Below are 26,794 nucleotides of genomic sequence, written 5' to 3'. Positions count from 1 at the left end.
GAGAAAAGGGGAAATTTAATGGTCCGTATAAGCAAACTTAATAAAGGGTAGGAGTCTCTTAGACTTGAGGACAATTGAATCAAATTTGAATGCTGTCAACATTTTCACCAACTCTCATTTCTGACTCTCTACTTATTACGTTCATTCTCTCAGACCAGCTTCCCCTCAAAGCTCTAAGGAAGACTTCCAGCAGGTCACTTTTTCTTCATTTTGCCACGTGAGAGTGGCTGCTCCTCCTTCCTTAGTTCCATTTCTAAAAATATGAGGGAAGGGAGACTTCTGCTTCTGGCTATGATTGAGCACAGTAGCCCCCCCCATCTGTGATTTCACTTTTCATGGTTTCAGTTACCTGTGATCAACCACAGTCGAAAAATATTAAATGGAAAACTCCAGAAATAAACAATTCATAAATTTTAAGTTGCATGTTGTTCTGAGTAGCGTGATGAAATCTCGCACCGTCCAGCTCTATCCTGCTTGAGACATGAATCATCCTTTTGTCCAGCATATCCATGCTCTATAGGCTACCCGCCTCTTAGCCTGTTAGGAAACACGTAGTATATTTAGGGCTCAGTACTATCCGCGGTTTCAAGGCATCCACTGGGGGTCTTGGAACAGATCCCCTGTGGATAAGGGGGGACTACTGTAACTTGACTAGCCCTCCTGGATTAGTAGCAACTATAAAACTGGACAGGATATGTTAAGCAGCTGTTTTCAGGCAGCACAAAACTGAAATTTCTGAGAGAAGGGAAACTTCAGCAGTTGAGCCTCACAACCAACCAGCTTCCTGTAGTGTAAATAGGCTGGAGTGCTGAACTGAGAAAACAGAGATAACAGCAGAGAGCAGCTGAACAGGTTAGAATCTACAGAGTAGGGCTTCAGAGAAGAGGGAGCTATTCACAGAGATGGCCCAAGAAATACATATAGGAGTCTCCACAAGTCCATGGCTGAGGGCTGGGCTGTATGTAATCAGAGCAAGACCACCTGATGCTTACCAGAGAGCACTTGCTACAGATTTGAGAATGGAAGAGATACCAGAGGTTAAGAAGTGTTGGCATAAAAGCAGTGCTAAGGGACATTGGGTTTCTGGGCTGCTAAGGTGAAAATCTCCCTAACAACTGTGGCATCTGGCCAAAACACTGGAAAGGTTGCACCTTAGGAGTAAAGACCATGCCCTAGAGTAAGACCTATGCTAGACATGTCCTAACAAGCTCTGACAAGATTGGCAGGGGAGACAGGGTATGGAGATTGAGTCCAGCCAAGTTAGAACTCCTTGGGCTTTCCATAGATATGAACTAACAAAGCATAAAACCAAGCCTATACTAGTTTAAGGTGACCACTCAGCCATTAAAGTACCTGCTAAAACAAGAATTATCTGTTTTTAGAAGATAGCAGAATCCAGAATCTCTACAACATATACACAATGTCCAGTATTCAACAAAAAATTACTAGACATACAAAGACACAAGAAAATGTGATCCATGGTTTAAAAAATTGAGATGGTCTTTGTTATTGGTGTTATATTTTTTATTTGTTAATGCAGGTATTAAAAATATGTTCAAAGATTAAATGAAAATATGTTTTAAATGAATGAACAGAAACAGAATCTCAGCACAGAGATAAAAATTATTTTAAAAACCTAATGGGAATTCTAGAACAGCAAAGTACAATAACTGAAATGAAAAATTCATTGGATGGGTTTAATAGCAGATTGGAGATGGCAGTAGAGTGAACTTGACGACATATAAATGTAGTTGTTCTGTAAGTATTTGGAAATAGAGGGTTGAAATGTTGAGAGACCCAGAAATGTGGATTTCAGCTTCATTCTTCAAATATTTACTGAATCCTCAAGGTGCTATCCACCCCACCCCCTCACACATAAGCCTAAAGTTTCCATCATGAAAGAATAATGATCATTCTTTCAGTTACTTATTGAGTACCTCATATGTGTGGAGAAATGTTCTGAGTATTGGGGATACAACAGTGACAAAGTCCCTGCCCTCATGGAATTTATATGCCAGAGCGAGAGAGAGAATTATTTTCTATACTTACAGTGATAAATGCTATGAGAAAAATGAGAATAAAGGAGTAGTGATGGAGGAGTGCTATTTTAGATAGGATGATCACGGAGGGCCTTTCTGAAGAGGTAGTGTGAGAACAAGCCATGTGACTATCCTGTGCAACACTATCCAATAGAAATATAATGCAAGCCACATATGTAATTTAAATATTCTAGTAGCCACATTTTTTTGTTTTTTAAAGATTGGCACCTGAGCTAACGACTGTTGACAATCTTTTTTTTTTCCTGCTTTTTCTCCCCAAATCCCCCCAGTACATAGTTGTATATTTTAGTTGTGGGTGCTTCTAGTTATGGCATGTGGCATGCCACCTCAGCATGGCCTAATGAGCGGTGCCATGTCCCTGCCCAGGATCTGAACTGGCAAAACCCTCAGCCGCCCAAGCGGAGCACGCAAACTTAATCACTTGGCCACATGGCCAGCCCCTAGTAGCCACATTTAATAGGTGAAATTTTGACATTTAACTAATATACCCAAAATATTACCATTTTAACATGTAATCAATATAGAATACTGAGATATTTTTTATTCTTTTGTACTAAATCTGAAATCTACTGTATATTTTACATTTACAGCATCTCAATTTGGACACTAAATTGCCATTGTAAATATTTGATTGGTACTTAGAGCTGATAAAATTTATACTTGAATAAGTACATTCATACTCATGTTCCAAGCATACCTAAAAGTTTTCCAATAACTGAATCAGGTGTTAATTTTCTTCAATAGACTATTCTTTTTTATTTTTTTAAGATTTTATTGTTTTCCTTTTTCTCCCCAAAGCCCTCTGGTACATGATTGTATATTCTTCGTTGTGGGTCCTTCTAGTTGTGGCATGTGGGACACTGCCTCAGTGTGGCTTGATGAGCAGTGGCATGTCCGTGCCCAGGATTCGAACCAACGAAACACTGGTCCGCCTGCAGCAGAGCACGCGGACTTAACCACTTGGCCACAGGGCCAGCCCCTAGACTATTCTTTTTAGAGCAGTTTTAGGTTAACAGCCAAATTGTGTAGAAAGTACAGAGGGTCCTCACATACCCCATTCCTACACACACACACACACACACACACACACACAGCTTCACCTACCTTGAACATCCTGCACCAGTGTAGAATTGTTACAATCAATAGACCAACATTGACACATCGTTATTAAGCAAAGTCCTTAGTTTACACTAGAATTCACACTTTATATTGTACATTCTATGGGTTTAGAGAAATGTATAATGACATGTATCCACCATTATAGTATCATGCAGAACAGTTTCATTCCCCTAAGAATCATTTGTGTCCAGAATGTCATATAAATGGAATCATACGGTGTATAGCCTTTTCAGGTTGACTTCTTTCACTTAGTAATATGCATTTAACATTCCCCCATGTCTTCAGGGCTTGATAGTTCATTTCCATTTAGCTGAATAATATTCCATTGTATGGATGTACCACAGTTTATTTATCCATTCAACTACTCAAGGACATCTTGGTTGCTCCACGTTTTGGCAATTATGAATAAAGCTGCTATAAACATTTGTGTGCAGGTTTTTCTGTGGACATAAGTTTTCAACTCCTTTTGGTAAATACCAAGGAGGACTTTTTTTTATTGCAGTAAAATACACAATACACAAAATTTACCATTATACATTTATTTACATTTAAAGTGTACAATTCAGTAGCATTAAGTACATTCACAATGGTGTGCAACCATAGTCACTATCTAGTTCCAGAACTTTTTTTATCACTCTAAATGGAGGACTTGTTAGCAGTCACTTGAATATTAATTTTAAAATTTAAGTTAAAAGTTCCTCAGTCATACTAGTGACATATCAAGTGCTCAGTAGCCACATGTGGCTAGTGGCTATTGAATAACACAGGTCTAGGGGAAGAGAATTAGAGACAGAGGAAACAACAGATACAAAGCCCTTGATGCAGAAATACTTTTTCAAAAAGCAGTTGACCTTGATGACTGGAGGACAAAGAGCAAGAAATAGGGAATGTAGTCAGTGAGGTAGCCAAGAGTCAGCTAATGAAGGGCTTTGCATGTCATAGTAAAGACTTTAGATTTTATTTTAAGGGTGATGAAAAATTTATAAAGAGGTTTAAAATGATCACTCTGGCTTCTGTGTTGGAAAGACTGAAGGAGGTTCAAGAATGAAGCAGGAAGACTTGAGAGGTTGTTGTAGTATTCCTGTTAAGAGACAATGGTTCTTGGGAGGTAGCTGAGAGGATGATAACTGTGGATTCATATATATTTTGAAGGGTTTAGTTTATTGCACTTACAGTGGGTTGGATGTTATGAGAAAGAAAAACTGCATTCCATAAGGTGGATAACACACAGAGAAGCAGGTTTGAGAGAAAATTAAGAGTTTAGTTTTGACCGTGTTAAGCTTCAGATGGTCGTTGCCATCAAATGATTGCAATCCTGGAGCAAAATGACAGCTCTATTTCAATATTTATATGAATATTACTTCCTTAGTTGGAATAAGAGTGATAAAAAACACATAACTCATAGAGAGAGAATATTAATGTGGGGCCAGCCCCGTGGCTGAGTGGTTACGTTCGTGTGCTCTGCTTCGGTGGCCCAGGGTTTCACTGGTTCGAATTCTGGGCGTGGGCATGGCACTGCTCATCTGGCCATGCGGAGGCGGTGTCCCATGTACAACTAGAGAGACCCACAACTAAAATATATACAACTGTGTACTGGGGGGCTTTGGGGAGAAAAAAAGGAAAAATAAAATTAAAAAAAAGAATGTTAATGTAAGAATGGGTTGTGAAGTACATATGCCTTATATAGGAAGAAGTAAATATATTCCATATGCTCTGGAATAGGGATCCACTGAAAGACTTTGTTGAAGATGCAAGATACTTCTATTACATTACTTAGTGACCATCTTATTTCATTAATGTTTTCATATAGCAACAGTTTTGAATAGTTTAAAAAGCACGCATACCGCTAGTTCTTGCATTACATTTTTTTCTGTGGCTACTGCTTTGCGTCTAAATGTACCTCATGCTTTTTATGTTCATATTTTTAAATCTTTATTTTATTCTAAAATCTTGGACAGGGTTGTTACTGAAGCTTAATGACATTAACAACCATTAAAGGAGCAAGGAAAACATCTTACAGAGTGTTTTCCATAAATAATCTCATTTGATCTTCACAACAATCCACTTAAATATTGCAGAAAAGAGGCTGGTAGAGACTACTGGATGTAAATGCTAAGGTGAAAACAAAACACAGTTATCCTTTGTGAAAAATGGTTTTAAAAAAGTTACAAAAGCATTTAGGCTTACTACCAGCAACCTTTCTAAACTTAACATCTAACAATAATAACATTGCCATAGGAGATAGTAGGATGTGGTGTAATGAGCAGAAAGAGGGCTTGAGTATTTCTTACTAGGTGATTGCGATTGTCTTTGTATAAGGCATCTGTTTTTCCTTTTTTAGAAAACTCTCCCCCCCCTTTTTTTTTTAAATTTCAGTGTCTTCCACTGGAGTGGGGGGGCTAATATCACCTATTTTACCTATCTCACAGGGTTGTTGGGAAACAAACAAATCAAAATGCATATAAAAGCGCTTTGTAAATCGCATATTTTACTTAAATTTTAGGAGAGTGAAGGTTTGAAATAAATACTAGGAACTTTTTTTCAGAAATATTTCCAATTTTTATCTAATTTAAAAATTATTTTAGTAATCAATTAGGGTAATTACTTAGCTTATATTCTATGGTTTTTCATGATACACACTGGATCAGTAATTATTTGTTGATTTCCAATTAGTTTTTTTGGAATCTCTTACTTTGTGGACTATTACCAGTTCTGCATGCTGTATACCACCGGCTCTCAATAAATGTCGCATTCGGAGCATTCTGGTACTAGGAAGATTTAGGTGCAAATAAACTCTGAGCCCTGACAGAATCTGTAGTGTATAAGTCTTTCAGAAGACAACCCACCAGCTCCACACTTTGAAAGAGGAACAGCCAGATTCACAAGGATTCTCTGCTTACCTCTTTCTCTCCCCGCTACCTTCCCTCCTAACTCCTCTGGTGCACAGAACTACTTCCTCACCTGCTCAACGCACTCTGAGGACTTTCCCATCTGTTGTTTTCTTTACTTAGACACTCTTCCTTTGTAACATCAACTCTTCCTTTATGTCTTAGATGTCATCTCATGAAAGGCTTCCCAGATCCCCTCCTAGCACCCCTCATGTCCTCTTATAATGCCTGTCAAGAACTCCTTCTTGTAGTCATTTTATCACATTGTATTTAAATTGTTCTCTGTCTTCTTCAATAGACTGTGAATTCTAGGAAGGCAGGGTCCATGTCTGCCTTGTTCACTTTTGCATCTTTCGCATCTAGTATGGTCCTAACATATTGTGGTTTTTCAATAAATATTTCATGAATGAATAATGAGAGTGACCCGGAGTTTTAGTAAACAGGTAATGCTCTTTCAACCACTAGACTTGTTTTTATGATTACCACTAGGATTGGACGCTCCGGATTGATACACTTTCACCCTGTGAGGTTGACCATCCTTTCACCCACGCCTGCAGGTAGGAACACATTTGTCTGATTGATCTGACTTCTCAGCAGAACCACCGCCGACAGCGCTCGGAGCTGAAGGGCGTGGGTTTGTATGACAGATCCTCGAGCAACTGCTATGCCCTCTAGGCAGTGAGCTGGAAAGAGGACCTTCACGGGCCACTGGGATCCCAGGAAAGACGAAAGATTCATCTCATCCTGGCCTTGGGCAGCGATCTTCACACACTACCTTCTCCAGCGCGCCAAGCCGTTAGTCCCACCCCGTCCCACTCGGCTCCACCCACCTGGCGCGCCCGGGTTACTAAACCCTAGCCGCCAGGGCGCGCGACGCGCTCCTAAGCCCCGCCTCCGGGGCGAGGGCGCGCTCCCCCTCCCAGTTCTGCCTAAGCAGTTCCGTTAGCAGCGGGAGGAAAAACCGTCTTTCGGATCCCCGCCTCTCCACTCCCAACGCTTTACTCCCTACTCCCCCTGCGACCACTACACAGCCAGCTACGGAGGCCCCTAAAGTACAAATATCCCCCAGGCGCTGGCGTATCTTGATAGGTTTTGTGCTTGTTTCTCCATCCGGTGCTAAGGCCTTGCGTTCAATTTTTGTCAGGAATTCGGGCTCGCGAGTTTCTTCCGGCAGCAGGAACTCCAACGCTCTTCACGGAAGTAAAAGTTGTGTTTTTTTTTTTTGCCGCTGTGGCCATCCGCATTCCTTCCCTCCCACCTCGCGGAATTGTGGCGGGAGGGGGAGGAGGAAGCCAAAGCGCCTGCGCGGAGAGGCCGCTTTCCATCCGGGTCCCTGTCCGTGCGGTGCAGCAGGTCGGTAGGCGGGAAATGGCGACTGGCTGAAGGAGCTGGTTCTGTTGCTGCTGCTGGCTAAGCGGGAAAGACACCACACATTGCGCAGTCGAGACCATCGCCGGAGCCTGAGGACACTTCTCTGTCGTCACAGTTAGGTAATCCCCCTCGTCCAGACGCTGCCGCTGCTCCCAGCCTTAGTCCTCCTCCTCTTCCAGGGCCGTCTGCCGGGATCTCCTCCCCTTCTCAACCGGGTTCTCCAGCGGCTCCGGCGCCTTGGTAGGCATGCACTATTGGCGCCTCGTACGTCCGCTGTGTGGAGCTGCTTTTCTCTGGACTTTCCCCTGGGAACAGAAAAGGGAGCTCACTTCCCGCCAGCTTCGGCTCTCAGGCTGCGGCCTGTGTTGTGATTTCTGGGGTTAGATTTCACTTTGCTACCCACCCCCACCTCGGTCTCACGTTCTTAGTCCCAAACCCTGTGGTCCCTCCGGGTGATTGAGTTAGATCAGCTTTTCTTTTATAATATTCCATTCTACATGGTGTTTTTCTTGGTCCACCTGATGTTTTTGGTATTTCATTCTCTGTAGTAGGGTGCTTTTAGGGGGGCGTTGCTCTATCTCGGTTTTTATAAACACCTTTTGAGGATCTGGAAGAAGAGATTTCACTAAGTTCTGTTTATCTTCTGTACTGTTAAAATGTTGAGTTGACATTGTTACTTTTTCAAATCAAGAGTGGTAGTAAAGAACAGCCCATGTGGAAGGCCTCTGGTTTCTGTAGTGGTCAATTAAGGGTGAATGTTATCGTCTGTAGTATTCTACGTTTTCTTTGGGTATTAAATGCCTCTGTGGATGTTTAGTTTTGCTTTCTTGACTTGAATTCCGTGGTAAATAATTGCATAAGTAAATCGTGTTTATTTACTTATCACCCTAGTGGTGGCTGGATGTGTGAATGATGTTAAGCACTTTATAGTACCTTAGGGAAGCCTAAAGAGATACTGCTCGTAAACTGCCCTTAGATCCTGAAATGAAATGTACTTAGTAAATGTTCCTCCAAGGCAGGGATTTATCTTTCTGATGCTAATGAAGCAGTACGAAGATTGCTACCCAACATGGGTATACAAATTGGTGACTTGAAGTGATAGATTTATCTTCGCAATTTTCAGATTGTAGATTTCTTTATATACCTTCTCCCGATTCTTTGCCAAGTTTTAAATTGTTATTAGTTGTCCAGCTGTTAGCCTTATAAAAGCAAGGAAATGGCTAGTTGAAGCTAGTTTCATGCCTTTTTTTTTTTTTACACTGCAGACCAGTTGTCCATAAAGAGAAGTAGTAAGGAGGCTGTTGGTGTTTTTCAGAATTTGTTTTTGGATCTTGTTGAAGTTAGGGCCTTTGTAGTGTTTTTTTTTTTTTTTTTTAAGCTAATTAAATTAAGTCTTAATGTGGTTTGTAGTACGTATCATTTGATGTTTGTTACTCAAAGGCTTTCACCTCTCCAGAGGTCCAGTTTAGAAGGCATCACTATTGTTAGCATGATATTAGGATTAAATTTCAGTAATAAACAGGAGCACACAAACATCATTATAGTCGTCATTTGGTAGATTTCCCCCAAGGTCATAAAGACAGTCAAGGCAAAGTGTAGCTCTTATGTGAAGCAATCTTTTAGGATTGAGTTGAACTTCATACTTATCTTCTAGGACCAAAAGGATATGGGGTGAGAATTGAAGGTGAGGGCATGTTAGATACTTGCTGAGTCAATTTGTTTTAAAAATAAGACCAAATATGTGACTTAAAAGGGTGTAAAATAAATTATTGGTCTAGTGTAGGCTTTATCTGTATTTTAATGACCTCTTTGGGTAATTTATGAAGCATTAATATTTTTAATTTTCGTTTCCAGTTATCTGAGTGAGCATTGTATGTAGACTTTGTCTTCAAGAATTCTCCCAAATTGTTTTAATTCTAATTTATTCAGTACCTGTGCTCTTTTAATTCTCCTCAGTGGGGGTTGAAAGGATGTAAAAGCTCTAAATGGTATAGTTCTTAACCTCTGTGGACTTGTAGCTGTATAGAAATTCCAAGTAGGATTGCATAGAAAAAACAAATAGGATTGGTATGTTTTATAATATTCCATTCTACATGGTGTCTCTCAGGCATTTCATTTGAGCTAGTAATTTTATTCTTTTTTCACTCTTAAAAAATTAAGAATTGGGGAAGTTTTATCTTTCCCAAATTCATTTAGTTGATCCCATGTTTGAGATTTCTGGCACAAGATTGTTATATAATAGAGTCCATCCAGTTCTGGTTAAAAAAAACTTGGACTTTTTGTTCAGAAGGGATATACTAGACTATAGGCTCATAACTATAGAATTAGTTGCAGATTGAATAAAATGGTATTAAATTATCTCAGTCCTAGGAGACTATGGTTTGGATTAATGTGATAGAGAAGAAAGTGGTTTGTCAGAATTCAAAATAAACAATATCTAATTATGTTTGTAATTTACCAAGTTGTTGTGAAAGTGTAAAGTAGAAGAGACACTTTTAAGTCATAAATACATTAGTTCCCCCCTTGTCCACTGTTTGGCTTTACACGGTTTTAGTCACCACTGTCACCCTCTGTCTGAGAGTAACACTATGGTTGCAATGCCTACTTCATTCACCTCACTTCATCTCATCAGGGAGGCATTATATCATCTCACATCATCACAAGAAGGGTGAGTACAGTACAATGAGATACCTAGAGAGAGACCACATTCACATAACTTTTATTACAGTGTATTGTTATGGTTGTTCTATTTTATTATTAGCTATTGTTGTTAATCTCTTCCTGTGCCTAATTTATAAATTAAACTTTATAAGTATGTATGTATAGGAAAAAACAGTATATATAAGATTTGGTATTACCTGCAGTTTCAGGCATCCACTGGGGGTCTTGGGATGGATTTCCCACAGATGAGGGGGAACTACTGTATCAAAAGTGCTGAGAAGACCTCATGTATGGTGTGCTCTAAATAAGTCTTCTGGGTAGGTTAAAAAGTTCACTGACCAATTTAACTGGATTGGCCATAGGGGGGTCCTTTGCCCCACCTTGAAGATGAGAAGATTTCACAGATACAGGACTTAGATAAAACCAATTTTAGTTTCCACTAAGTTGACATTTGCCGTGAGGCATACATCTAAGACAGACATATATTCTCTACTGGTTGTATGACTACATTCATTTTTAATTTAAACTGTATTAAATTGTACTTGGATCTACAATACAAATAGATAGACTAGGTGGTTGACTATGTGGTATAATTTGAGAATTGCCGATGCCACACTTTGTCTCTCTTCTGTGTTTTATGAAATTCTTTCTAAAATATTCTGTTTAAAGTCACAAATTCTCTTGAAGAGAAACTTTAAACTCTTGTATTTTATTGACAATGTTAGCGCAGGTTAGTTTATCAAATAAACTCACTGATACCACAAACAGCAGGTGAGGGTTCAGAGGCAGTGGAATATAGAGGAAAGCTTTTATGCGCTGACTGATGAGAAAAGGTTTGACATGTAGGAACATTGTCTAGGGGAGAAAGATATGGTTGGGGTAGAGTCATAGTGAGAAGCTTGGGCCTCTTGGAGTCCTTTGGGAATCTCGTGAATCTGTCAATAATGAGGGGTGAGACTAAGTGTGGTCTCAAGAAGAATCACGGGACCTTAAGGACAAATGTGATTTAATGGTTTGACCAGCCATTTTGTTTGTTTACCTCATCTGCAGGTCCCCCAGTTAGTATGGTATTTTTAGAAAAGAGTGAAAAGAAACACCAAAATACCATTAAAAAAAATAGTGTTATAAAGTATTTGCATAAAAAGTCTTTTAACTTTAATGTAGGGTCACAGTAGGTCAGTTGACTGTATTAGTGAACCCATATTTTATGGTATTTATAGGCTCTCCTGTATTAATTTAGAGAGATTGTAGAAAAGGAAGTATGTCTAGATTAAACGTGGATCATCAGCAGTGCTTTGACTTCAAGTTCTAGCAATCAGGTTTTCATAATAGCTTTAATAATTTAGGACAAGGAAGTATGTTTGCCACTTCGATTAAAGAAACATGAAACTGTCCTATTAGAAGGCACTTGAATTCTTAAGAAATAATTGGGATTTAGTAATAATGGCTTATGTAGTTTGGGAAGAAGTTTTTCTTTTCTTTGGACTGAATACTTCTATATTGAGAAATTGGAAACTAAAAAAGTAGAGATGTTACTAAAAATAAATAAGAAGGGGAGGAGTAAGACCCTGTAAGCAGCATAACCTGACATTTTAAGTTTTTCATGTTGACCAGTTAAGGTAATCTTTAAGTAGGAATTTAAAAGTACATTTTATTAAAAGAAGAGTATGTTATTTGTTAAAGAAAAATATCCAGAACACATAAGCATCTTTTTAGATGAGAAAAAACTATGATTTTAGTAATAATTGCTTTCTTCCTGATATTCCACAAGTATGTATGACTGTCCAGTTGAGTTGAAAATGATTAACCCCTCACTGGCCTTACAAATACCTGCTTTAGTGTATTTTGTTAAATGAGATAATTATACAATACTTTAATTTTCTGATGTGCCAATAAAGAGTATTTGGACAATATTCACAATCACATTTCAAACAATCAAGCATTTTTCCTTCATTGGGAATATACCTTTTTATTTAAATTTTTTTTAGTAGTAGCAAACAAAAGGGCACTTCTGTTAGAGAATTATGATTATACCTTATCTTTGGCAATTCAAATAAAAATTCTTTGTAACCTTGTTTTCAGTTTATCGCAATCATAATGATTAGTTTTTCCTTGGTAGATAGTGACAAGAATAGTGGGAAATTATTTCAGATACTTAATGCAAATTTATTTTGGGCAAAAATCTTGAGGTTTTACTTTGTAATTTTAAAGATTTTTAGTTAATAACTATTTTTCTTCTTTGTCAACATCTCATTGATTGTTTTCTTACTATCAAATTAATGTGTTCTGCGGGTTTCAGATTTCTACTGGCCAGATTTTCTGGAGAGTAAGTTTAATATAAAGTTAATTTTCTTTAAATGAAGTTTTTCTTGAAAGAGTATAAATAAGTAGTTATATCTTTCCTCTTGCCCAGTTTTGGTGAGAACTACTTAAATGAAAAACACTCTTAGGGAAATTCTGCCAAAATTAAGTTCCCTTTTTATCAGATTTTCTTTGTTGATGTATCCAATATGTACATTGTAATTTGTATGTATACAGATGACTCTAGTAAATTTAAAAAATAGTATGTTGGAATATATATATTCCATAGAAAGGACAGTAATATGGAAAATGATAGACTAGAGTGACAAGTTTCCTATGTACTTTTTGAGGGGAACAAAAGCTTCACATAAGTATTGTGGTACTCAGTTCTTATTAATCATAACCAATATTTTTGCTACAATAACACATTGTGTTTCAAGTTTTATTGATATGAATTTCTTTCATACCGTGTAATAGATTTTTTTTTCAAGATGATTAAAGTTAAACAATCTCCAAATTATTGTTCTATTAAAGCTTAGGTTAAAGAAATACAGGTGTATCCTCAGGAGAAGGACATACAGTCTCATTCTGTTTATAACACATATTGATTTTGCCCTGATGGTATTTCTTCTGAGAACATACAGGATTTTAAGTTGGGGTGCTAATGGTAGTATTTTAAAACATATACCTGAATGACTGTACCTAAATATTTTTGGTGATCAACAAACTGAATAATGCCATCTTTAAAAAATCCTTCATATTTTCATGGAACATTTTAGTCATCAATATCTAATATCAATATCAATATCTAACCCACATATTTTGTTTCTCTAGAGAAAATTAATTGATCATGGTTTTAGAAAAAACAGTCTTCTTTTTTTGGTTGTTATTCATTGAAGAAAACTTTGAGGGGGAAAAACCCCGTAATTTTATCAACCTAACTCAGCAGCTCTTTTATTTTTTGTATATTTCCTATATTTTGACAAATATTTTTGGTTATAAGTTTATTATATTTAGTAGTTTCTGAAGAATCCTATAATATTAGCTAATAAAAAAGAGAATAATCATACGTCAAAGATAATGACCCAAAAAGACCGCCTATCTTTATCACACACTTGGTTGGGAAGAGTTTGCTGAAAAGAATCTCCCTGTTTTAGAGTCAATGCTTTATATAATACTTCTCTTTTTACTCCTTCTGCCCTAGTTGACTTTCATTAGGTGATAAGTGGGAGAGACAGAGAAATCTCTTCCTTCTCTGAAGTCATTTAATGAAAACTTAGGGAAGTGATGGAGAATAAAAGTGGACAGTTGCAATACTTGAAGCTGTCAATTTCAGATTAGTCAGGCTGGAAATATAGACAGTGAAAACAGATGGTGACACTTTTGAATATGTCATTTGGTATCAACTAAGGCAGTGATTTTCTGCTTTTTCTTTGACGAATATAAATGTTAATACAAATTTAGTAGTGATACCGTTTGTAATAGAGTATAAATTAACAAACCTGTAGAGATTTAGAGCTAGAGGAGACCGAAGGAGTCATCTAGTCCAGTAACGTCTTTGTTTTATTAATGATGAACCATTCTGAAGACTTTTTAGCATGTAGTAAATGTTTGTCTTAATTAGGATGCTGTTGGATGAGTTGTATGTGATAGAAGGATGAAAACAGCTCAGATTAATTAATGACTCATCTCAAATTTTGGCAGCTCTTTTTTTAGGTAAAATTTACATGTAGTGAAACACACAGATCTGATGTCCAATAACTTTTTTTTGCTGTTGAGGGAATGAAGTGCTAGAATGATTGCATGACTTAATCAGTGTCTTATCACTATCATGGCTAAGTAATGATGGATTCAGGACTGGTACCACCTAGCCCAGGGTTGTTCCTCTAGGAGCTCCCTCAGAATCCTACTCTGGAACCTTACATGCATATATTCTTTACATAGCCAACTTATAATTTATATATACCTAAATTTTAGGGAAAACTGAGACTTTGTTGTCTATAAAATTTGATTTGTGATCTGTATACAATTTTTTTTAGTACTTTTTACCCACTTTTGTTTCCCTCTTCTCTCCTTCATTCGGCAAACCTTTGCTTGAAAGAATGAACCTTAGGTTAGTCCTAGATAATTTGTTAAGAATCCTTCATATACAGTGTGCTGTTTTGTTGTATTGATAGAAATTTGTGTGCTCAAGACCTCAATAGCAAATTATCAACTATGTTTATACTTGTATCATTATTATAGTCTTGTTATTAACACAAGACAATTTGCAACCATAATTGTTTGCTTCAAATATTACTTGGTATCAGGGATTTTGTGAAGAGGAAGGAAACCTTATGAGGAAGGAACATTTTTAGTTTTATTTATAGGCCCCTTTTTGTGAGCAAGAAGTGATTACTGCAGTAAGGATTGTGTTTCAGTGAATAGTCTTTTCCCCATTCTCTAGTCTCTTTGAGGAAAATGAGAAAAATTATGGTTCAGTTCAGCAAAGATTGAATTATCTCATGTGCCAGGTTACTGGAGTTACAGATAAGATCTCTGCCTTCAAGACTCTTACAGTTTAGTGCAGTTTAAGATATAAGATTATTTCAATATGATTTATTAAGAGCTAAGGTGGAGATAATCACAGGTTTACACAGGCTTGGGGGAGTGGAGGTAGTTACTTATTGGGGTGCATGATGCTTGGGCTGAGCTTTAAATGATGACGATAAGAATTAGTTGAAAGGAAAGAATGTTTGAGGTAAACAGAAAGGCAGAGCAGTGTGGGCAGGAAACTTGTTACTGGAGTGCAAAGAGTGAGGCAGCAAATAGCAATGAAAGAAGACTTGGAGAAGTAGAAGTAGATCTTGTAGGTTTTGCATATAATGCCAGAGTTAGTCTTTATTTTGAAGGGAGTTGATGGAAGGAACAGGCACGTTTGCGGGGTGTGGAGGATAGATTTAAAGGGGACAAGACTTGAGAAATATTTGAGTTAAAATCGTCAGGATTTGGTGATTGACTGTAGGGGGAGCAAGGGAGAGGAAGAGTGACCAGGATGTTTAGGATGGTTTCTGGCTTGGTTGATTAGGTACATGATGGTAGCATTACTTGTGATCAAGAATATGGTAGGAAAAATACAGTAGGAAGAGCAGGTTTGGGTATGGATTGGGATGGGAAAAGTGAATTCACTTTTGGGTAAGTTGAAATTGAAGTGCCCGGTGAAAGTGTTGAGAAGGCTTTGGATGTGAATCTGAAATTTAGAGGTGATAGAGCAACTAGCAGAATTAATACTGCAGTTTATAATGAGCATTTGGAAGACGCTTGCTCCCCCCCACCCCAATTCTTTTAGCTGGGCTGCAGGTAAATAGAAAGCAAACTTCATTGCCCAGTTTTAGATTGCCGAGCAATCACCTATTTCTATTCCGTAAGTGAGATCCGGTTCATATGTTGAAAAAGTGGAAATGTTTTATATTGTATACTTTCCCCCCAGTGTCATTAGTTCTTAGGCTTAAAAATGTTATTGCTCCCCCCTTGCTGTGTTTGTTTTCTGATATAATCTACTTAGATTATATCATTTTCATTCATTAGATTTATTTCCCTAGTGTACTCATTTCCCAATCTTCACTTTTTTTATTCTATTATTACTGGTAAAACAAAAGAACTTATCTAGTAATAGAGCTCTAAAGAACCTAGAGGATGTGTTAAATGCTAACATAAATAGTAGGGTTACCAAGATGAGGCTGTGTATGTATGTTTAAAACTGTTTCCTTTATTTTTTAAGATTAGGTAATAAAATTAGGTTATTGCAGATGTTGTGTAGGCAGTTTCTGACTGGTACTTAGCCCAATTAATTTGTATTGTCTTTGTTTGGTTTTAGTATCAGGATGATGGTGACCTCATAAAATGAGTTGGGACAGGTTCCCTTCTCTTCTATTATCTAGAAGACTTTGTGTAGATTTTTTGTTTGTTTGTTTTGGGTTTTTTTTAGATGTTTGGTAGGATTCTCCAGTGAAGTCATCTGGGCCTGGAGTTTGCTATGTTGGAGGCTTTTCCTACAATTTCAGTTTTAAAAATAGATATAGGACTGGTCAGTTTATTTATTCTTGTGTGAGCTTTGGTGGTTCATATTTTTTGAGGAATTTGACCATTTCATCTAAATTATTGAATGTATGGGCATAAAATTGTAATGTTCCATTATTTTTCTTATACTGTCTGTAGAATGTCTACTGATGTTCACTTTTCCATTCCCGATATTGGTAATTTGTGTCTTCTCCCTTTTTTTTCAGTCTTACTAGAGATTTATCAGTTTACTGATCTTTTTAAAAAAATCAGTCTTTGGTTTCATTGAATTTTCTGTTTTTAACCTTACTGATTTTTGGTTCTCTTGAATGCTTTGTCTCTTGACAGTGGGTTGTATATTCTTCCTTTTTTGTGTATATTGCAATTTTATTTAATGCTGCATATCATGAACAGAACGATAAAGACTGAGTAAATAGTATTCATACCAGGAAAATTGCATACCCGGACTTTTATTGTGGGGAGTTGGGTTAAGCTGAGTTTCAGTTTTGTTGTTGCAGAGGGTGGACCCTTGACTTCAAATTTCTCTCGTTACTTTGTGCTTAGGCTACAAGTTGAGGTCTGAGAAAGTGTTTCTCAGTTTTCCTGATCGATTCTCAGGTTATGGCTTTTCCTATGCACTTGTGCCTCTATGTGGAATCTAGTGCTTCTGACCTTCTCCCAGTGGTAGATCGCTGTTGTGTTAATTGGTGCTTTTTGACCTGGTGGTGGAGTCACAGAATGTTTTTGTTGTCTTGGTTCAGTTTCAACCTTGGATAGGCCCTGTGTGTCTGTCATTAGGGATGGGGCTCTCTCAGTGATCCTGCTCCTCTATGCCAGAGTAGGTCTTGTATCTTTTCAGATCTTGTTTGGAAGAGAGTTTCCTGAGCCTTCCTCCATGGTAGGAGATGTCTAATGGCGTTGGTATAAGATCTTGGGCCCAAGACTTTTTCCTGCCTCTCCCCTAGTGGTGAGGGATTTTTCTTTCACTCTACTCTCATCCTTAGTTATGTTTTCGCTTGTGCCCCTGGGCTGACTGGACTTGCTGCCCCTCCCTCAGCCTTAAAGTCTTTGTTCCTTAGGGGAGAATGATCTGATTTGGGCTTTGATTTTTCCCATAGTAGAGGATGTTCTCCTCTTCAGCCTTGCACCAAAGAAGACAACTCTTTCCAGTCTCCTGTTCTCATATTCTGAGCACCTGGTGGAGGTCTTTGGCAAAGATCCTGCAAATAAATTTGAAATCCCTTTGTGTCTAAGGCTCCCAAGAGTACTACATGCTTATGCTAGCCCACACTTTGCCTTTAGGAGTTTATTAACAACTTTCATTCAATTCTTTTTACCTCCTTTTATGGTACCACCATCTGTCTTTTCTTGCTGTGCTACAGGTGAGCCCGCACTTCCATCCTGTCTCTTCTAGAAAGGGCTTGTCTTTTCTTGGATCTTTATTTGGTTGCCCTCAGTCCTCAGCTCTCTGATGGGTTCCAGAAAAGTTTAACTTTTTAGTTTATCCAGTTGTTTTATTGTTCTTAGGCTGGTAGGGGCATTTTTTCCAGCTTTCTATTGTGTAGGCAGAACCTAATTAATGTATAAAAATGGATCTTTAGGCAAATTTCCAATTAGTTAGAAGAGCTCTCCTCTCTTTTTTGGAGCTATAGTTTGTAATTCCATGACTTCTTTGGCCTCAGTTTGCTTGGGATAAACTCCCTTACCTTCTTGGTTTAGACCAAAGGAAAGGGTTCAAACTGGTTAGATTGATGGTAAAGAAAGAGAATAATTCCCCAACTGGCCCTAGATTGCTTTTTCCTCTTCTCTAAACACTGTAGTTCCCCCAAAACTATCTTTCGTCAATACCTCCTCTACAATTTTTATCATCTTTTCCTGGAAGCCCTCTTTCTCCCCACCCTGCTTATCCTTCCATTCTATTTCCTGTTATGATAAGCTCAGAAAGATAAAGTATATACTGAACTTTGAAATTTAGAATTTAGATGAAATACTTCTGTAATTTTTATACCTGATCCACCATTTTTTTGTTTTTTGTTTTTTTTTTGGTCTACGGCTTGTTTTATGTCTTTTAAGAAGTAAATATTTAAAAGGCAAAATAGGAGGGCAAATTTTACTTGGTCCTCTTTCCTGTACTTACTTCTGTCTCTGTTCTGTTCTTCTCCTTTTCACTGTAGTTTATTAAAAAAGAGGTTTTGTTATCCCATTCCAGAATCCTTGTCTTTCTCCCTGTTGGGAACCTTTACCTTACTCTGTCATTAGTGGCTTGGAAAAAGGGATTAGATAAAGATATATAGCTTCGTTAAAAAATTGTGGTAAAATATATATGACATAAAATTTACTATTTTCAACCATTTTAAAATGTGCAGTTCAGTGATATTAAATACATTTATCTTGTGCAGCCATTATCACTATCCACCTCCAGAACTTTTTTGTCTTCCCAAACTGAAACTCCGTGTCTGTTAAACAATAGCCCTCTTTCCCCTCCTTTCCCTAGGCCCTGGCAACCACCATTTTTTCTGTCTTTATGAATTTGACTTCTCTAGGTACCTCGTGTAAATGAAATCATCTTAAATATTTCTCTTTTTGTAACTGACTTATTTTGCTTAGCATAAGTTCCTCAAAGTTCATCCATGTTGTAGCATATTGCCGAATTTCCTTCCTTTTTAAGGCTGAATAGTATGCCATTGTATGTATATACCACATTTTGTTTATCCATTCATCCATCGATAGACACTTTTGCCTTTAACTTTTGGCTCTTGTGAATAATGCTACTGTGAATATGGGGGTACCCATATCTATTTGAGTCCCATCTTTCAATTATGTTATTTTATTTTTCTTAAAGATTGGCACCTGAGCTAGAATCTGTTGCCAGTCTTCTCTTTTTTTTTTTCCTTCTTCTCCCCAAAGCCCTCCCAGTACATAGTTGTGTATTCTGGTTGTAGATCCTTCTGGTTGTGCTATGTGGGACGCTGCCTCAACATGGCTTGATGAGTGGTGCCATGTCTGGGCCCAGGATCCGAACCGGTGAAACCAAGGGTGCCAAAGTGGAGCGTGCGAACCCAACCACTCGGCCCCGGGGCTGGCCCTACCTTCTTTCCAGTTCTTTGGAGCATATACCTAGAAGTAGAATTGCTAGATCATATGGTAATTCTGTGTTTAAATATTTTTGAGGAACTACTATAGTATTTTTCACAATGGCTATACCTTTTTGGATTCCTCTCAGCAGTGCACAGGATTCCGATTTCTCCACATCCTCGCTGATACTTATTTTCTGTTTTTTGATAATAGCTCTTCTGGTGGGTGTGAAGTGGTATCTCATTGTGGTTTTGATTTGCATTTCCCTAATGATTAGTGATGTTGAGCATTTTTCATGTACTTACCATTTGTGTATCTTCTTTGGAGAAATGCCTGTTCTTTTGCCCATTTTTGAATTGGGTTATTTGGGGGTTTTTTGTTGAGTTCTAGGGGTTTTTAAAATATATTCTGGATATTAACCCTTCATGCGATATATGATGTGTACATATTTCTCCCATTCCATGGGCTGCCTTTTCACTCTGTTGATAGTGTCCTTAGATGTACAAAAGTTTTTAATTTTGATGTAGTCCAGTTTATCTTTTTTTTTCTTTTGTTGCCTGTGCTTTTGGTGTCATATCCAAGAAATCATTCCCAAATCGAATGTCATGAACTTTTCCCTTATGTTTTCTAATTAGAGTTTTATAGTTGTAGCTCTTAACTTAAGGCCTTGGATCCATTTTGAGTTAATTTTTGTATTTGGTGTAAGTTACTGTCCAACTTCATCTTTTTGCACTTGGATATCCAGTTTTCCCAGCACTAGAGCTCTATAATTTTAACATGGGTACAGATAGGCCTTATGTTGAGATATGGAATATAGTTTTTTATATTGTTTGTATAATGGTTTAGATTCTGTATTTTCTGTTCAGTTATTTTATGGGTAAAAATATCCCATGGGAGCTGCCCTGGAACTCTAACCCCCATTTGTAACAATGTTTCTATGAGAAGTTTGATTTTGAGTTCCTAACGGCCAATTTGTAAACATAGCTGTTTGCAGGTTGACCCTGTTTTAAGGCTTTGCGTAGCCGGGGATTCTGCAGGAAAATAAACCATTGTGAATGACTATTTAGAAAAAGAGCAGAAGTGAAAAAAAGACTTTAAAGGGTGATGGGAAATTGGAATTTTGGTAACTTTTTAGTTTTAAAATTTTTGTTGGTAATAAATATGCTATTTTTACATTACTGGTTATTTTCTTGAAATTATCCAGAAATTGTTACTTAAAACATTTCTCTCATTTTTCTCTCCTTCATTTTCCTCAGTCATAAAATGGAAATAATGGACACTATGTTGTTGAAAATATTAAGTGAAATAATATATTTGAAAGTGCTTAGGACAATGTCTTGCATGTAGGGGTTAATGAAGGACAGCTATTGATTATGTATCGCTGTAGCCTTTCCTGTATTCAGATAAATGTAGTTAAAAGAGGTACTTTTATTTTTGAGAAGAATAGGTCGAGGGTTGGTTTTTCTGAAGTAGACAGGGAACTTATTAGAAAATCATCGCAATGTTTTTTACACAGTGCTTTGGTGCTATACTTGGTTGGATTATGTTTCAGTGTTGAGGTAAGCATGGACATTTAAACCTTTTTTTAGGATTTTAATAATTTGTAGGAAATCCCAAGAGATTAACAAATATTTATTAAGATCCTCGGAAATACAGATTTCATTGTGTTTTGTTTGTTTGTTTGTTTGCTGAGTAAGATCGGCCCTGAAGCTAACATCTGTTGACAGTCTTCCTCTTTTTGTATGTGAGCCACCACCACAGCATGGCCATTGAGGAGTGGTGTAGGTCTGTGCCCGGGAACCAAACTCGGGCTGCTGAAGCGGAGTGCACCAAATTTAACCACTAGGCCACTGGAACTGGCACTAGGTTATTTTTAAAGTATTAAATATAGTCTAGGGGCCAGCCCTGTGGCCAAGTGGTTAAGTTCGTGTGCTCTGCTTCTGTGGCCTGGGGTTCACAGGTTTGGATCCTGGGCGCGGACCTATGCACTGCTTATGAAGCCATGCTATTTAGAATAGTTTAATTTCCTTTCCGTTATAAAGTCACTCAGTGCAGGTCTAGATCAGGGGGTTTGAAAATTACTGACCACAGGCTGACTACCTGTCTTTCTAAACATAGTTTTAGTGTACAAAACCATGTCTATTCCTTTACATGTTACATATTGTTTTTGACTGCTTTTGCCATGCAGTGCCATGAACAGTATGGAAAACAATGAGCATAGCTGTGGACACTGATATTTGAATTTCATATAATTTTCACACTAGTGTCTGTAAGCCTAAAATATTTACTGTCTGGTTCTGTAAGAAAAAGTTTGCCTACATCTGGCCTAGATGCCCAAAGGATTTTTTTCCTGTTGTCATACAGTTCAGTAATTCTAAGTATGAATTACTTACAATATGTCTTGGTATTTGTTATTCTGGGTTGCTGTTCTCAGGTCTGTGTCTTTCAATACACGTTTCAAGCTTTTTCTATTCTGGAAAGTTTTCTTGTTATACTTTTGAATGTCTGATCTTTGACTATGTTCAATACCACTTTCTCTTGAATCTTCATCTTTTCTAATTTTAGAAATACTGCTTCTTTTGTGTCCATTTACTTCTTTATTTCTTCTTTTTTAGTTTTCATTGCTGAAAAGATTTTTTTCTTTTTAATTTTTTCTGAGTTCTGTCACTTGATTCCCCCCCCCCCCCCCCAAATTCTGGTTGAATTTGTTCTTGTATTTGCATCTTTAAGCTTGCTTGGAAATAGTATTTATAGTTGTGATTTGGTTTTGGGGGGGGAGAGGGGTATACTGTTTTTGTTATTGAATTTGTAATAATTTACATCATTGTGAAATTTCAGTTGTACCTTATTTCTTATCTGTCACCACATAAATGCTCTCCTTTGCTTAGCATAGTACCCTCCAGGTCCATCCATGTTGATACAAATGGGATGATGTTGTCTTCTTTTATGGCTGAGTAGTATTCCATTGTATATATATACACCACATCTTCTTTATCCAATCATCGGTCATTGGGCACTTGGATTGTTCCCATGTCTTGGCTACTGTGAATAGTTCTGCAGTGAACATAGGGGCGCATATGTTACTTTGGATTCTTGATTTCGAGTTGTTTGGGTAGATACTCAGTAGTGGGATAGCTGGGTCATATGGTATTTCTGTTTTTAGTTTTTTATGGAATCTCCATACTGTTTTCCATAGTGGCTGCACCAGTTTGCATTGCCACCAGCAGTATATGAGGGTTCCCTTTTCTCCGTACCTTCTCTAACATTTGTTATTTTTAGTCTTAGTGATTATAACCATTTTAAGGGGTGTTAGGTGGTATCTTAGTGTAGTTTTGATTTGCATTTCCCTATGATTAGTGATGTTGAATGTCTTTTCATGTGTTTCTTGGCTATCTGTATATCTTCTTTGGAAAAATGTCTGTTCATATCCTCTGCCCATTTTTTGATCAGGCTGTTTGTTTTTTTGTTGTTCAGTTGTGTGAGCTCCTTATATATTATAGAGATAACCTCTTATCAGATATATAATTTGCAAATATTTTCTCCGAATTGGTGGGTTGTCTTTTTGTTTTGATCCTAGTTTCTTTTGCCTTGCACAAGCTCTTTAGTTTGATGAAGTCCCACTTGTTTACTTTTTCTTTTGTTTCCCTTGTCTGAGAAGGCATGGTATTTGAAAAGATCCTTTTAACTTCACTGTTAAAGAGTGCACTACCTATATTATCTTGCAAGAGTTTTATGGTTTCAGGACTTATCTTCAAGTCTTTGATCCATTCTGAGTTTACTTTTGTGTATGGCGTGAGATAATGGTCTACTTTCGTTCTTTTGCATGTGGCTGTCCAGTTTTCCCAACACTGTTTATCGAAGAGACTGTCTTTTCTCCATTGTATGTTCTTGGCACCTTTGTCAAAGATTAGCTGTTTGTAGATGTGCAGTTTTATTTCTGGGCTTTCAGTTCTGTTCCATTCATCTGTGTGCCTCTTTTTGTACCAGTACTATGCTGTTTTGATTACTATGGCTTGGTAGTACATTTTGAAGTTTGGGATTGTGATGCCTCCAGGTTTGTTCTTTTTTCTCAGGATTGCTTTAGCAATTGTGTCTTTGGTTGCCCCACTCATATTTTAGGATTCTTTGCTCTATTTCCATGAAGAATGTCATTAGTATTCTGGTTGGGGTTGCATTGAATCTGTAGATTGCTTTGGGTAGTATGGACATTTTAATTATATTTATTCTACTAGTTTATGTGCATGGAATCTCTTTCCGTCTCCTTTATTTCATCATATATTTCTTTCAATAATATCTTATAGTTTTCATTGTATAAGTCCTTCACCTCCTTGGTTAAATTTATTCCTACATATTTTATTCTTTCTGTTGCATTTGTAAATGGAATTGTTCTTGAGTTCTCTTTTTGTAAGTTCGTTACTAGAGTATAGAAATGCAACTGATCTTTGTAAGTTGATTTTGTACCCTGCATCTCTACTGTAGTTGTTAATTATTTCTAAGTTTTCTGATGGATTCTTCAGGGTTTTCCATATATAAGATCATGTTGTCTGCAAACAGCGAGAGTTTCACTTCTTCACCCCCTATTTGGAGTCCTTTTATTCCTTTCTCTTGCCTAATTGCTCTGGCCAAAACCTCCAATACTATGTTGAATAAGAGTGGTGCTAGTGAGCATCCTTGTCTTGTTCCTGTTCTCAGAGGGATGGCGTTCAGTTTTTCCCCATTGAGTATGATGTTGGCTATGGGTTTGTCATATATGGCCTTTATTATGTTGAGGTAATTTCCTTCTATCCCCATTTATTTGAGTTTTTATCATAAATGGCTGTTGGATCTTGTCAAATGCTTCCTCTGCATCTATTGAGATGATCATGTGGTTTTTGTTCCTCATTTTGTTAATGTGGTGTATCACATTGATTTGCAGATGTTGGACCATCCCTTTGTCCCTCTGTCCCTGGTATAAATCTCACTTGGTCAAGATGTATGATCTTTCTGATGTATTGCTGGATTCGGGTTGCCAGTATTTTGTTGAGGACTTTTGTGTGTTTGTTCATCAGCGATTTTGTACTGTAGTTTTCCTTTTTTGTGTTGTCTTTGTCAGTCTTTGGTATCAGAGTGATGTTGGCCCTGTAGAATGTGTTAGGAAGCATTCCATCTTCCCTGAGTTTTTGGAATAGCTTGAGAAGGATGGGTATTAGATCCTCTCTGAAAATTTGGTAGACTTCTCCCAGGAAGCTGTCTGGTCCTGGGAGTTTATTTTTTGGGATGCTTTTGCTTACTGTTTGAATCTCTTGTGATTGCTCTATTCAGATTATCTATTTCTTCTTGATTCAACTTTGGGAGGTTGAAGGAGTATAAGAATTTATCCATTTCCTCTAGATTCTCCATTTTTGTAGTACTCTCTTATAATCCTTTGCATTTCTACAGTATATGTTGAAATTTTTCCTCTTTGATTTCTATTTTATCAGGGCTTTCTCTCCTTTTTTCTTTGTAAGTCTGGCTAGGGGTTCGTCAATTTTGTTTATCTTCTCAAAGAACCAGCTCTTTCTTTCATTGATCCTTTCTTCTGCCTTTTTTGTTTCAGTTGCATTTATTTCTGCTCTGATTTTTATTATTTCTTTCCTTCTGCTGACTTTGAGCTTTGTTTGTTCTTTTTCTAGTTCAGTTAGGTGTAGTTCGAGATTGCCTATTTGGGGTTTTTCTTCTTTGTTAAGGTGAGCCTTTATTGCGATGAATTTCCCTTAGAACCACTTTTGCCACATCCCATATGAATTGGTATGGTATGTTTTCATTTTCATTAGTCTCCAGATATTTTTTGATTTCTCATTTAATTTCTTTAGTGGTCCATTGGTTGTTCAATAGCATGTTGTTTGGTCACCACATCTTTGTCCCTTTCTCAGCTTTTTTTCTCATAATTAATTTCTAGCTTGATAGCATTGTGAGCTGAAAAATGCTTGTTATTATTTGAATCTTCTTAAATCTATTGAGGCTTGCCTTGTTTCCCAACGTTTGGTCTGTCTTTGAGAATGTTCCATGTGCACTTGAGAAAAATGTGTATACTGCTGTTTGGATGGAGTGTTCTATATATGTCTATTAAGTCCAACTGGTCCAGCTTTTCATTTAATTCCAGTGTTTCCTTGTTGATTTTCTGTCTGGATGATCTTTTCATTGATGTGAGTGCAGTGTTGAGGTCCCCTACTATTATTGTGTCATTATTACTGTCCTCTTTTAGGTTTGTTAATAGTTGCTTTATGTATTTTGGTGCTCCTGTGTTGGGTGCATAGATATTTATAAGTGTTATAGCTTATTGTTGGAGTGTCCCTTTGATCACTATGTACTGCCCCTCTTTGTCTCTCATTGACTGTCTTATCTTGAAGTCTATTTTAACATAAGTATTGCGACCTCTGCTTCCTTTTGTTTGCCATTAGCTTGGAGTGTCATCTTCCATCCCTTCACACTGAGCCTGTGTTTGTCGTTGGAGCTGAGATGTGTTTCCTGGAGGCAACATTTTGTTGGGTCTTTTTCTTTAATCCATCTCACCACTGTCTTTTCATTGGAGAATTCAAACCGTTTGTGTTTAGGGTGGTTATCGATATATGAAGACTTAATGCTGCCATTTTATCACTCGTTTTCTGGTTCTCCTGCATTTCCTTTGTTTCTTGTCCTGTGTATTTTGGCCTTCCAATTGAGTTATGTAGTTTCTTATGTTGTCTTTCTTTGTTTTCTCTTTATTTATTATTTGTATCTCTGTCTGCTTTTTTGTTTAGTGGTTACCATGAGATTTGTATTAAAAATCTCATAGATAAGATAGTCCATTTTCTGACAGCCTCTTATTTCCTTAGACTAAACTGAGTCAGTCCCTTTCCTCTTCTCCTAAATTTTTTTTCTCACATCTTATTCCATGTTGTGTTGTGAGTTTGTGGTTAAAATGACGAGATTATCTTTGTTTTTGGTGTTTTCTTTCCCTTTATCTTTAATGCTATACTTGAGTATTTCCTAACCTATTCTGATGTATAGCTACAATTTTCTGATTTTGTCTTCCTGTTTATCTCCTCACTCCGTGCTTTGTAACCCTTTCTCCCTTTTGCTGTTTTTTAAGCTATGAGGGGCTTCTTGAGGATTTCTAGTAGAGGGGGTCTCATGGCTATGGACTCCCTTAACTTTTGTTTATCTGGGAAAGTTTTTATTTCTCCATCATATCTGAAGGATGTTTTTGCTGGATAGAGTCTTCTTGTCTTTTGTCCTTCAGAGATTTTGTCCTCCAAAGATTTCAAGTTTTTGCCCTTCAAA

The 26,794-nt window shown here is 37.3% G+C and overlaps 1 protein-coding gene across 3 annotated transcripts in view; it reads left to right on the top strand.

Annotated features, from left to right (window-relative positions):
* The first annotated feature begins 6,942 nt into the window (after positions 1 to 6,942).
* CTDSPL2 (CTD small phosphatase like 2) overlaps positions 6,943 to 26,794 on the top strand; it is an 89,350-nt gene continuing 69,498 nt past the window's right edge. Inside the window, exon 1 of one of the 3 annotated variants that reach the window (XM_001502842.7) lies at positions 6,943 to 7,557. The gene's annotated coding sequence lies outside the window, so the exon portion shown is untranslated. Of the gene's footprint in view, positions 7,679 to 26,794 lie in introns of all 3 variants that reach the window. The other 2 variants (XM_005603070.4, XM_023618516.2) reach the window with 2 other exon arrangements.

This window comes from Equus caballus, chromosome 1, assembly GCF_041296265.1.
Source record: "Equus caballus isolate H_3958 breed thoroughbred chromosome 1, TB-T2T, whole genome shotgun sequence".
In the NCBI taxonomy this organism is placed as follows: Eukaryota; Metazoa; Chordata; class Mammalia; order Perissodactyla; family Equidae; genus Equus; species Equus caballus.
This window is presented reverse-complemented; position numbering and strand designations above follow the sequence as displayed.